Source organism: Plectrocnemia conspersa, unplaced genomic scaffold (genome assembly GCF_051122295.1).
Source record: "Plectrocnemia conspersa isolate PC_06_02 unplaced genomic scaffold, ASM5112229v1 ptg000004l, whole genome shotgun sequence".
Lineage (NCBI taxonomy): Eukaryota > Metazoa > Arthropoda > Insecta > Trichoptera > Polycentropodidae > Plectrocnemia > Plectrocnemia conspersa.
This window is the reverse complement of record NW_028277168.1, coordinates 13,473,504-13,486,065: the sequence shown is the minus strand read 5'-3', so window position 1 is coordinate 13,486,065 and position 12,562 is coordinate 13,473,504. Positions and strand designations below refer to the sequence as shown.

Genomic DNA, 12,562 nt, shown 5'->3' with positions numbered 1-12,562 from the left:
TAATTTCAAGAATCGGTGATTACGACAAAGCAAAACTTAAATTTAAATACAAACATAAAATGCCTAAGCACATATTGCTTTGATGCAGTTAATCTCATCACAGTGTCATCAGTTTCAGGTCTACAGGGCTAGGTTTATTTACCTTTGTATGTGTTTTATTTTGTAAATTATGTATTTTGTATAATTTGTTTTTCTCATCAGCTTCATTCTTTTCCAAAATTTTTTTTTTTTTTTTTTTTTTTGGATTTTTTTTTTTAAATTTGTAAAAGGTTTTATGTATTTTTCCTTTAATTTAGTATATTCTCGTATAATTTATTATTCTTTTTATGTTATTGTATAACTTAACAATTTGTAAACAATGTAAATGGTTATGAACCAGTATTGTGCATTTAATATATCTGTATGCTATTTTACCTATGTCTATTTAAAGAAATAAACTTTTATAAAAAAAAAAAAAAAAAAATCCCCTTTTCATTTTACTTATTAAATATAAGAAACATTAGAGTTTTTAAATATACTATATGGAGGCAAACTATTTTTTATCTTTATTTTAAATTAAAAATATAAAACATATTAATTCAATTTTTTTTGGTTGAGATACTTTTTCAGCAGCACCATCATAAAAAAAACATATTGTAAAATCATGTCTGTTCATGAAAACTGCGTCAATAAATCATGCTTTTACCAACATATAACCTGTTGAAAAATCATTAAAGTATATAAATCTTTTGCAATACTACCAGTATTGCCGAAAGCAATACTGGTCACATTTTAGAACCTAAACGACTATTTAATTATCAGAATAATTATATTACACATACATACATAACGTATTGTTTAAAACAAGCGAACATTTTTACAACCCGTCGACAACCTTTACCCCCACCCCTTAAAAGTGAGGAAGGCACTCTCATAGCATGGAGAAAGAGCGTTAAATACCTAGGCATCCACCTGGACTCCAAGCTTAAATTTAACCAACACTTAAAAGAACTCCGATCGAAAGGGCTAACCGCTATCGCTGCTCTTCGACCAATATTTAATAGAAAAAGCGCGCTAACAATCAAAAATAAAATTCTTCTCTATAAACAGTTAATTAGACCAGTCTTAACATATGCTTGCCCGGTATGGAGCAATACGAGTAAAACTAACTTTGATAAATTACAAGTAATTCAAAATAAAGCAATAAAAATAATATATAACACCCCATTTTATACGAATCTTAAAAAGTTACATAAAAAATATAGAATTCCAACAATAAAAGAACATTGCTATTATCACACGGATAAATATTATAAAAACATTTCGCGAGAACATACTAACCCACTAATATCCAGTATCGGTAACTACGACAAAAAAGGACTTAAATTTAAATATGTACACAAAATGCCAAAGCACATCTTGCTCTAGGACATTCAAATGCAAACAATAACAGCTTTAGTTCACTGATTTATTGTATTTTTAATTATGTATGTGTTATATTTTATAAATGTATGTATATTTTAAAAAATATTTTTTTTTTTTTTTTGTAAAAGGTTTTATGTGTTTTTCCTTAAATCTTTAACTTATTTCACTTAGGGATAACTTATTATTATTATTTTTTAATTTTTTAATTGTAAACAATGGAAATGGTTATAAACCAGTATTGTGTATTTAACATGTCTGTATACTATTGTACCCATGAATATTTCTGAAATAAACGCGTTAAAAAAAAAAAAAAAAAACAAGCGAACACACTCGATAAACGTTTTAGCAGTAAGTTCAGCGCACGAGTGCGAATTGTATAATAATAATGACGTGTCTTGTAATTTATAAGCGATATGCTAGAATTTTTAATATAACATCGTACTTGAAATATGAGCAGTAACCGATCATTCCCACTGCAAAGACGACGACATGATTTTATGACGAAAAGAGAGACAAAACAAAATTTGATTTAATAGGAGAGCGCAAAAAACAATTATCACTTCTGAGAAGTGAAAGATCCATGTCAAAATCAATAAAATAATGCTGTCTACGTCGTAGGGTGAGTCAGATTGCAGATTTTTCTCAGAACGGGTATGCTTTATACAAAATAATGACAATATTATATTAAGCTTTGCGATTTTCAAGTTAAAGTTCCAAGTTATGCGTATGTATGATATTTTAAAATAAAATTTTCGTGGTTTTTTAGTAAAGTTATTGAATGAAAAAATAATATTACTTTTCATGAAATAAAATCAAACACGTGCTAACTGACCAGTGTTACAGAGTGTTTTCACTGCGACGACTACTGTGGGGTTCGATCTGGGCGGCCAAAATTATTTCTCCACTTTACCCGATTCCATCAGTGCTCTTAGTCAACTATATAGTATTATAAGTGTTAAAAAATACATTACAGAAAAAAAAACAAAAGAAAACAACGTTTTTTGTTTTTCAGGAAATATTTTATTTAAAAAAGTAAACAAAATGTATAAATGTATGTCTTAAATTGTTAGCCCGATGACGATGAATTACATGGTTCCTCGCCTGAAATCAATTCTCCTTCCTCATCTGATTGTCTATTTGTATCTAGATTAGGTTCAGCTGAAGCAACAAAAGGCTACCGTCTCTTTTAAAAAATGTTTACTTTTTTTGTTATGACAGGATCTGAACTTAATACTCTGTTTAGCACATCCATATTTCAAAATAACTTTTAGCTGATATAAACGGAAATACTTTACTATGGGCTTCAGCGGCCTCTTCCGGTAAACTGAACCATCAAAACCAACGCATTTTCTATAACCACAGGCCTGTGTATTAATATTTTATGCATTTATCTGTGGCGCATATCTCATTTATCCTTCGTAATTTTACATATACGGCAACGCGCATTATTATGCTGCAAAAACCGTTGTTTACGATTTATAAGGCATGCCTTTTTTCTAATATATTCGTTCAAGCGGTTCAGTTTTTATGATTATTTCGGGTTGGAGCGCTTCAAAATTAATTATACCCCTACAGTTCCATCATCAAGACAATAAGACCTTTTTATATGTAAGGGCTGTTTTAGAGATCGGTTCTCCGAGCCGACCTTTCGAAAACCATTGTGTTATATGTACTTGGTTCGAATACAGTATGCTATTAATGTCTTGAGTGATTAAATTATGTAAAAATAGCGTTTTCGATTCCAATTACAAAAAAATATTCGCACGTTTTTACGCGGTGATTCGGTACCGATTTTACTTAATTTTAGATTTTTTTTCAACATAATTGCATACTTGACCTAGAAGTATTCTATATTATAAGCAATCGATTCTTTCGATTTCGGCAGTTCATCGACTGTTTCTGGCCTTCAAACTTCTGAAACTGAAACCTCAAACGATTCCAGTAAATTAAAATCAATTTTAATTGCGACCTCTTTTCTAAAAAATTGTAAAAGCATGAAATTGCGAATAAATTCTACACTAGAAATAAATTTCTATTTTGCAAGTTGTATTATATTAAATCAAGTTATAAAATGTTTAACTAGACTTGAAAGATATTAATAAACGATATTTCATTAAAAATTTGCTGGAAATAGCCTAACTTATTAAAAATGGTTATCAAAAAAAAATTTATTGCGTTTTAAAAATATTAAGAATTAAATTATTAATGAAATTAAAAAAATTTTGATTGATTTTTAGCATGGCTTCTACATCTTAATAAAATATTTTTATTAAAACTGGTGTAATAAAATGGAAAATTGTTTTTTGACGTAAATTACGACTATTTTTTGTAGGAAAAAAAAATATTATTTTGTGTCATTAGATGTAAGGAATGTGCCGTATACAAAAATTAAAAATCTTACGCCGCAACAAATTTATTTTTCAAAAAATAAATATTCTAGTTATGTGGTAGCAAATTTTATTCATAAACAAAGCAGATTCGTTTACTGACGGTAAATTTATCAAAGGTAGTTTTAAAAGAGTAGATATAATAATTTGTGTTAAAACTTATTTCATAGCTTTGGTTTAAAGCACTAATGTTATAGAATTGGTTCACATTTTTTCGGCGAATTGATAACGAATTAATTTAACCGAATAACTGACTTCTCTAGTTTTTCATAGATATGTATGATCGGACTATTCTTTCATTGATTTCAAACGTTATAAGAAGTATTAAATAGTCTATTTAAAACTTAAATCAGATATGCAAATTCGCATTTCACATTGTAACAATTTATCATTCACTTTTAAGCTGACAGTCTACAAATCAAATGCTCACTCTATTATGTTATAGATCTACTCATAGTAATATATTTTAAATTATGTTTTACAATTTGCATCTGTAATTTTAGCAAGATAATCCAATTTAAGAATTAAGGCGTTGTGACTAGATCAAAGCAGTATTAAAAATATTATATTAATGAGGATAAACTGGAAGGTTTCATGAATAAATTAGGTAAGTTTCGCATGTTTTTTTTAATCCCAGGCGTCTGGCGCCGAACGTTATTAGCATTCAAAGAGCGTGCGCCTTAAAAGTTCACCTGCGACACGTGCGAGCGAATGAAAACTGCGAAAATAAGACCCGCGAATATTTTAGCAAGATGAGAAACAGTGGGGTGTGAAAAAAGACGCGACGGCATAATGATTTCAGAAATTTATTAACGCAGTGAATTGAGATGAATGCTGAAGGTTCACAATGATGAAAATTGAATACGTGAATAATATATTATGGCATTTTTTAGCTAAATATTTTATGTCAGGTTAGTCTATAAAATCATGCTTATTTAAATTAAAATAAGTCTATGCAGTCCAAAAAAATACTTATTTTATCAAGGTTGACGAATTGGCGTGTCAGTGAAGAAGAATCCAATGTATCAATCATCAGGTGCTTCTACATCTTTAAAGTATGTGTATATCTGAAAACAGTGGCTCTCAGTCGTAAGGAATATTTTACAAACGTCCGTCAGTAACGAATTACATTAGTTGTCGTCTTGAAATATTAAATAAATTCGCTCCATATTGCTTTGACATTTGTCCTGCATAACGATTGAAAGCCTGCTACGCGGTTTACTTATAACTCAGTTAGATCGAGATAACTGCGTAGCCCAGTTAGAGGATTTTGATTAAGAACATAGCCTACATTATGCTGTTGCACCATGATAATAACAAAAAAATTATATTTACTAGTATAAAATATCCCAATCAATATCAAAGGCACAACTAATATAAGTATGCCACTCATTTTATGCAAATATATACACATTTATAGATTATTCTTATACAAATAAAGGTTGAGGAAATTAGTATACTGTAGGACACAATCGGCCTCTAACCAAAACATTACCAAAGCACGTCTAAGTTATTCATGAATCCCAGATTGTCCTTATTAATATTTTTAATACCGCTTTGATCTAGTCACGCAGTACCTCTACACAGAGTATACTCTCGACTAGGGCTACCGCAAAAATTCAATTATACGCCGCCGGCTCGCACAATATGCAAAACATTTCGGGTAGCTGTTTCAGTAATCAATTCCTGATACGGATAAAACCGCAGCGGTACTATATTTTCGGCGGAAGCAGCGATTTCGTCCAAGTCAAAATTGAGGTCAATCGATACGAAAGTAATTAGACTCCGGGATATACGTGTATGTTATTTCACGGGTTACGAACTGCATATCGCACATTGCGAGCGGATGCTTCGGCTTCGCTTTTGTGCCAGCAGCCTGAGCACGTAATCACCATTCTCATTAGTACTCAAATGAATGTTGCACCTATGGAGTGATTTATTCAGTCAGAGGAAACACATTTAATTTTAGATTGCAGTTAAGTGCATTATTCGTACATAAAAACTAATGAATTACACTAAGATTTGTCGAAAATTTGGTCTGCCACGTGAAAATTTGCGCCCTGGGACAAACAAGCAATTGTTGCTTCTTGGTCGTGGAGTTTCAAATCTACCCTTTATTCACAAAAACCAACATGAACTTTATAAACTACTACTATCTACAACATATCACATATACTCATCAATACTGAGCTACACATGAGAGTCGATTTTTTCATTACCGCCACACGGTGCGATTTTTTATGTATTTTATTTTAAACTGCTATTTTCCATAAAGAAAACGTTATGATAGAATAACACACGAATAATGAAAATTTAGTATATTTTATTCACGAATTACTATATTATGAAAGAAAAGGTGCTTAATTTATTGCTTATGTTATCAATTAGGGCAATTCATTATTATATTAAAATGTTAACTTTTCTGAAGATAATTTCAATGGTGCTATATTGTAAATTTGACTCATAAATGAAAACTTAAAACAGTGGTCAGAAAAAGTATACATCGCCCTATGCTCAATTCGCTCGTGAGCATTTCAACTTCATGCATCAATTTAAATACAATATCGAGCTTGTTGTTGACACTTATGCGGTAGTCTTGGTAAGTTCTAAAGATTCGTTCGCCACTAGCCACCGTTATAAGTTGGTGGTTAGCTCAGGTGACATGCATACACGTGTGGTATTGTTTTAACTTACTGAGTGTGTGTAAGTGCGTAGTGCTGTTGATTCACTGCGCGTCCGCTGCACGCGCTTTTCATTAATTTCTGTTTGCCATAGTCGGTATTGTGTTGAACTTTTTCGATTATTAAACATAATAAATAGCAGTGTACGAAGTATACAGTATTATAACTTTAATATTCAGTAACTGAAATTGTTATGTCATTATTTTGAAACGTGACATCTAATCTATCTATTTAATATTTTCAAGTCTTAAAATACATTCTGCAAGAACAGCCATGTCATCCGTATATAATATAGCGTCTTGTTAAACCTCAATTAATCATACCGTTTCAAAGTGTTTCAGACATTGATTATCGCTGCAATTACCGCTAGATCTTAATGGATAAATAATAACGCGCATCAATAAAGCGGCAAAGATTTACCTTCGCGGCATATTTACCGTTGCGTTAGGGCTTGATAAAGCCAAGATTACACGTGAAAACATTATGCATAATATAGGGAGGCAAGGGGTCGATTTGGCCCCTGCATCTAGGCCCTCTACCGCTTTCGGCTGCGGGGTGTTTGACACCCCTCGAAAGGTTATTGTGCGCGGCGCGGCCTTGGCGACCTAGTTTTCCTTTCGCCCCTCGAGGGAAAGCCATTTTGCCCTTCTCGTCTGCTCGTCTGTAATAAGATATGAAGCAATTTCTGTCATCACTGTCAAGCAAAATTACTATGGGCTACTCGGCAATGAGTGGCGTTTATAATTTATTAATGCGCGGCCTCACCATCAGTCCTAAATTAATTACTTAAAAATACAATCTGCTATGCATGGGTTGTGATTATAAAATTCTCTATACCTTGCTTTATTTTTGGCGTAATGGCTGATTTCAGTTATAACTAAATATTTTTTATCTGATTATGATGTTTATATTTTCAACGGTATTAAGGGCATGATGTGATTGCTGCTATAAAAATTAATATATTTTTTTAACGTAATCATTAGTGGTACAGATTCAAAATAAAACTAAATTAATGGCGCAGATCAAATGACCTTAATGCGAATTGTGGACAGGTTTAATGCAATTGGTTAAATATGGAACAGATCCAACAATCGCTGCAGTACTGTTTTTGACTTTTTTATAATATGGTAATATTGTAAGAAATAGGTGTATATATTAGGACTATGTAATAATAATGGTAAAATTATTAATTAGTATATATGTATTAAATTTAAATATAATATAATTGTTTTACTAATAAGTAAAAGTTTTAGATTGGAATGGAAATAATATAGCACGTCTTAATTTGATATACTATAGTATCAAATATTTCTAAGTTAGTATTCCCCAAACCAATCTAGATATATAAGAAGTATGAAACAAAATTATTATTCGTGTTTTTAAATGTGGCGATAGATTAAGTATAGGTAAATTTATGTGTGCAATAAATCAGAATAATTTACTTTATATTTTAGTAATTTTATTAATACCAATAAATCATAGTATATATTTTTTATTGTTACTTAGATTTATCAATTTCCTACTACTTATTAATATTATAAAAAGTTTTTGTCTTTTTTATTTTATAAATAATGCTTCTTCTTATCCAAATAAAAGTAAATTGAAATCAAGCGACTTGTGTTTGCAAAAATTTTACCGCCTAATGTTACAATTTTTTTTATTTTCTGTTTATGTTATATATTATATGTATGTTTAGTTAAAATTTGTTTGATGTAAAAATTAGCTATTAAGCTAAATAAAAAATAAAATAAAATAAATAAGTGTAATTCAACCCATAGACCAAGGTGTTCTATCATCAAAGAAATGGCTGAAAACCGTTATGGTCTTCTCAAAACTCTTGCTGAAGAAAATGCAGATCGAGCTATGCCGCCCAGGGCGCCAATTACTAGAAATGGAGACGTTATTTACATCGATTCTATTTAACAGTATATTAATGTCTGTTCGACTGCTCTAGAAAAAAATTGGAGATGGTTTTTTTTAGCTTTTTCAGGAAAAAATCCCAAATGAACTTTGTTATTTTAGAGCCCGGGGTGCTGAATATTCAGGCCTGCCCTGGAAATGTGATGGGTTTATAATATTCTGGAAAAAAATTATGATATTGGATGCTATGTATGGACTAGTTCAATCTTGGTAAAAAGTAAAGTCAGTTATACTTGTTTTAATATAGATGTATTGGATTTTGAAGAGACTTAGGCAAGTGATATATCAGAAATATGTTGATTAATGTAAAATTAAAAATGGTTTAAAAATCAAGAAAACATCAAGGAGTGGCTTGATTGCGATTTAAATGATCCAGATTTTTAATGCTTGACGTTTCTATTGTTCTTTTAACAGAAGAGGAAAGGTGTGATAGTGAGAATTCAAGCGAAAAAGATTAAAGATAATAACAATTACATTATTCACAAAACGGCACTAATTTTTGTTAACATTTTTACTGGAATACATACACTAGAGGGAATTTGAATATAACGATATAATAGCTCTAAGAAAAATCGTTTTTATATTATAAAATTATTGAGTGATTCGCAAAAGCAAACAAATATTTTAAGTCATCTTAATAAATAAAAAAAAATGATAATCTGTTTTGTAAATATATTATACATATTTTAAAACCAAATAAAAATTGATAGTTTAGATTATCAGTGATTTTCAATTATCCGTGCCCTTCTTTCACAACATTAGTCTAAATAATCGACAGTATACTAAACTTTAAAAACATTGAAATGAATGACACTAGAGCTTAGTGTGGTCATTGAGGAACATCAATTGTCAAACTAAAACTACTATATTAATATAAGATTTTAAATTAATTTTAAGAGAAAAAGTCTTCATGAACTAACTATTTAGATAATAAGATTTTGTGAGCTAATACTAAATATATATATTGTTTTTGGAGTAGTTAATATATATGATTAAACGTTTATAAATATAAGTCGCATCTAAAAAAAAATGATGAGCTACAAATAATTTCAAGTTATGTCCTTGTTAAATATATTTTTATCCAAATCATGCTGTTCTAAATATTTAGTTTGTATTGCTTGACATAACACTTTACGTAATATTTATTACACTCAAAGTTTATTCAACGTTTAATTCAAGGATAATGCGATCCAACATGCAATTAGTCCTTAAAACTTTAACCATACAAACAAATACAAAACATGCATCCTCAGCTTTCACTGACAGAACAGGAATTTCCCTTTTACGAATTCCCACCAACTATGCTCATAAAGAAATCATTACTTAGCGGTCAGGACCCTGCGAGGCCCGAGGGGTTATATTTACCCGGACATTTCTGACCGCTGTCCTCTCTTCGGTTCACCCATCCCACATTACAGTCGGAATGCTCGAGGATATAAAGATATTCAGGTCACATATCTGCTTTCCTATGCAAATAATCTTTCTGGCATTAGCCTCTATATTTCTATTTTCTGTATTCGAATCAAAAACATTGAAACGAAATATCCACCGAGCAAAATTTTCATATTTCTGTGTAACAAATGTCTTTTGTTTGCTTTCGAACGAGCATTATTTGAACCATTACGTCATATTGCTGTTGTTTTGAATAGGTTTTACAACGCTGAGAGAAAATTTTCAATATTAACATGTATGTATATTTTTTTGTTTATTACTAAATATTTAAATATAAATATAGACGACTAAATAAAATAAGCTACAAAATATAAATATAACTTTTTTTATCAATTTACGTCAAATCGGATATTAAGTCCATACCATAAAATGATCATTTGAATTGCTAATGCGCAAATATCTCTTATGTGTCTATTTATAAGGTTGTTGCGGATCGCGTGACAGGGAAATGCGATTAAAAAAAAAAACAAAAAAAAAACAGCTTGTATACGTACGTATATTTTTTGTGACATTTGCGTTACTTGAGTAGGCCTTGGAAAGCTCGAAAGATGGTAAAGTTAAGCGGTGGGAAAAACTACAAACCCAAACAGCCCCTCAAAAATGCCATAAAAACCAGAAAGAGGCCGTAAATTTTTGCAATAAATTCACTCGGATTACGAATGCTTTAAAATTACACCTTAAGATGTTTTACGGTCCACCTGAAATAATCTCAAACCACGGGTTACCGTTGTGCGGCGCCTCAAGTCACGTATTTATGTGTGTAATCCCGGGAAACCGCCACATAAAGTTTTCCCTTTGGGGATCGGTATAAAAAAAATCGATAAAATAAATTTATTCGTACACCAGTCTCAATAATTACGATTATATAATTATTGATATTATATTTAGTGTTCGAAAGTTAAGACGACCTTAATCACGGTGACATTTTGCCGATCGATAAACAAGCCAACTATGCCACAACAGAAAACCGATCTTTCCCTTTTAGCCCCTTGACATATTTGTGTGATTGGACGTAAATTAACGCTCTGAAAATGTTACATCATACGCATACTCAATCAATAAATAACCTCAGCGAAACACATACATCTGGATACAAATAGTTATAGCCGGACTTATCGACATATCCCCAAATAATAGCGCGGGTATTTTCGAACCAGTTGAAAGGTTCGGCATTAAAATATATTATAATGTAACCCCGATTAATCATTCTTTTCCGGAGGAGGGAAATAAATTTCGAGCTAACCTGCGCCACTGCAGATGCGAAACTTTGCACTTGGCCAACTTCGCCGGTTTTGTTAGGTTGTTTGTAATACCAGACCGTAAAACATGGCATTCGTTTTCTATGCGACAAAACTTTTCAAAGTTTTCAATAAAACCTGTTTATGTATAATATTTACAGCGAAAAAAAGTAGTAGTTAATCATTTCTTATTAATGTTGTTTTAATATATTTTTTATAAAATTTGATAATTGTAACGTAAATATCTTAGTTGACATTAATGGACTGTCGGTGTTTTATTTTGAATATCAATCAAAACACGTAATACATTAACAAGGCAGAAGTAAAAGATTTAGACAGAAAGATATATGATATTAACGAAAGTTTTCTGTATTCCCCCTAAAACTAAAATATAATAGGATAACTTCTACAGTTTCTAAACCTTTTTGAGTCGCAACCCAGACTGTGTATTTGTATAATATTGGTATCGCGATCCAAGCAAAGAGTAATAACATAATACATAGAAAATATAAAAATTAAAATAAAATTATATTTCAATAATAAAAAATAAATTAATAATATTTGACGTTACCAAAAAGTAAAATAATGCGACCTGAGAAATATTCACGCGAAACATTCAAAGTTACACCCGATGTGTGGCAAGTTGCGTCGTTTTCTTGGAATCACATATATTTCACAATACTATATTCGATTTCGTGCCAAAAATGATCGGTTATCATGTGCCTACAGCGCTCACTATTGACTGTTACATTCAGACTTTCATTGTTTTCAAAAAAGTAAGGTCCAATGCTGCCGTCTAACCACAATGCGCACCAAATAATCACTTTTTGAGCAATGGTCTCTCGTGAATCATAAAAGTATTTTTATCGCCACATATGCGGAAATTTTGCTTATTAATGAGTGGTGGAAATGTGCCTCATCAGAAAATATGATTTTCATTGAAAAATTAGCATCAACTTCCGGCTACTCTAAAACTCGATTTGCGTATATTTTTCGCTGTCCATGGTCTCTGGGCTTCAGTTCTTGTTATTTGAATAATATACGGGTGTAGGTACACCAAATAGAGCCATAAGAAAAGCTCAAAAGTTGTGAAAGCAGACGAATTGACAATTCCGGGTCTTCAGCCGCACTTACAGCAGCAATATTTTCGGCTGAACAGGCGCCACGGTGATGCAAAGGCCGTACCCTATTTAAACGCTTGCATGTCTTTTATTTATTTTTATTACGTTGCGAATTGTTCGCTTAGTAAGAATATGAAATTGGCCATGATTTCGTACAGAACTATTATTTCTGTAGAACGGTGTCTAAGCGATATATTTCGTAAATGTGTTATTACTAGCTAACATTTAAAACTTTATACACGCGTGATTATTGACAGTTGTCGGATTTACAATGCTGTCAACATAAGAAACTTGAATATGACCATCCTATACCATTGAGCTATCGTAGTGATATACCTCATTGTTAATTTTATTGTATA

The 12,562-nt window shown here is 31.1% G+C and overlaps 1 protein-coding gene across 1 annotated transcript in view; it reads right to left on the bottom strand.

Annotated features, from left to right (window-relative positions):
* The window catches only part of LOC148235982 (protein O-mannosyl-transferase Tmtc3-like), a 215,101-nt gene that overhangs the window by 161,529 nt on the left and 41,010 nt on the right, over positions 1-12,562 (bottom strand). The gene's annotated exons all lie outside the window — the stretch shown is intronic.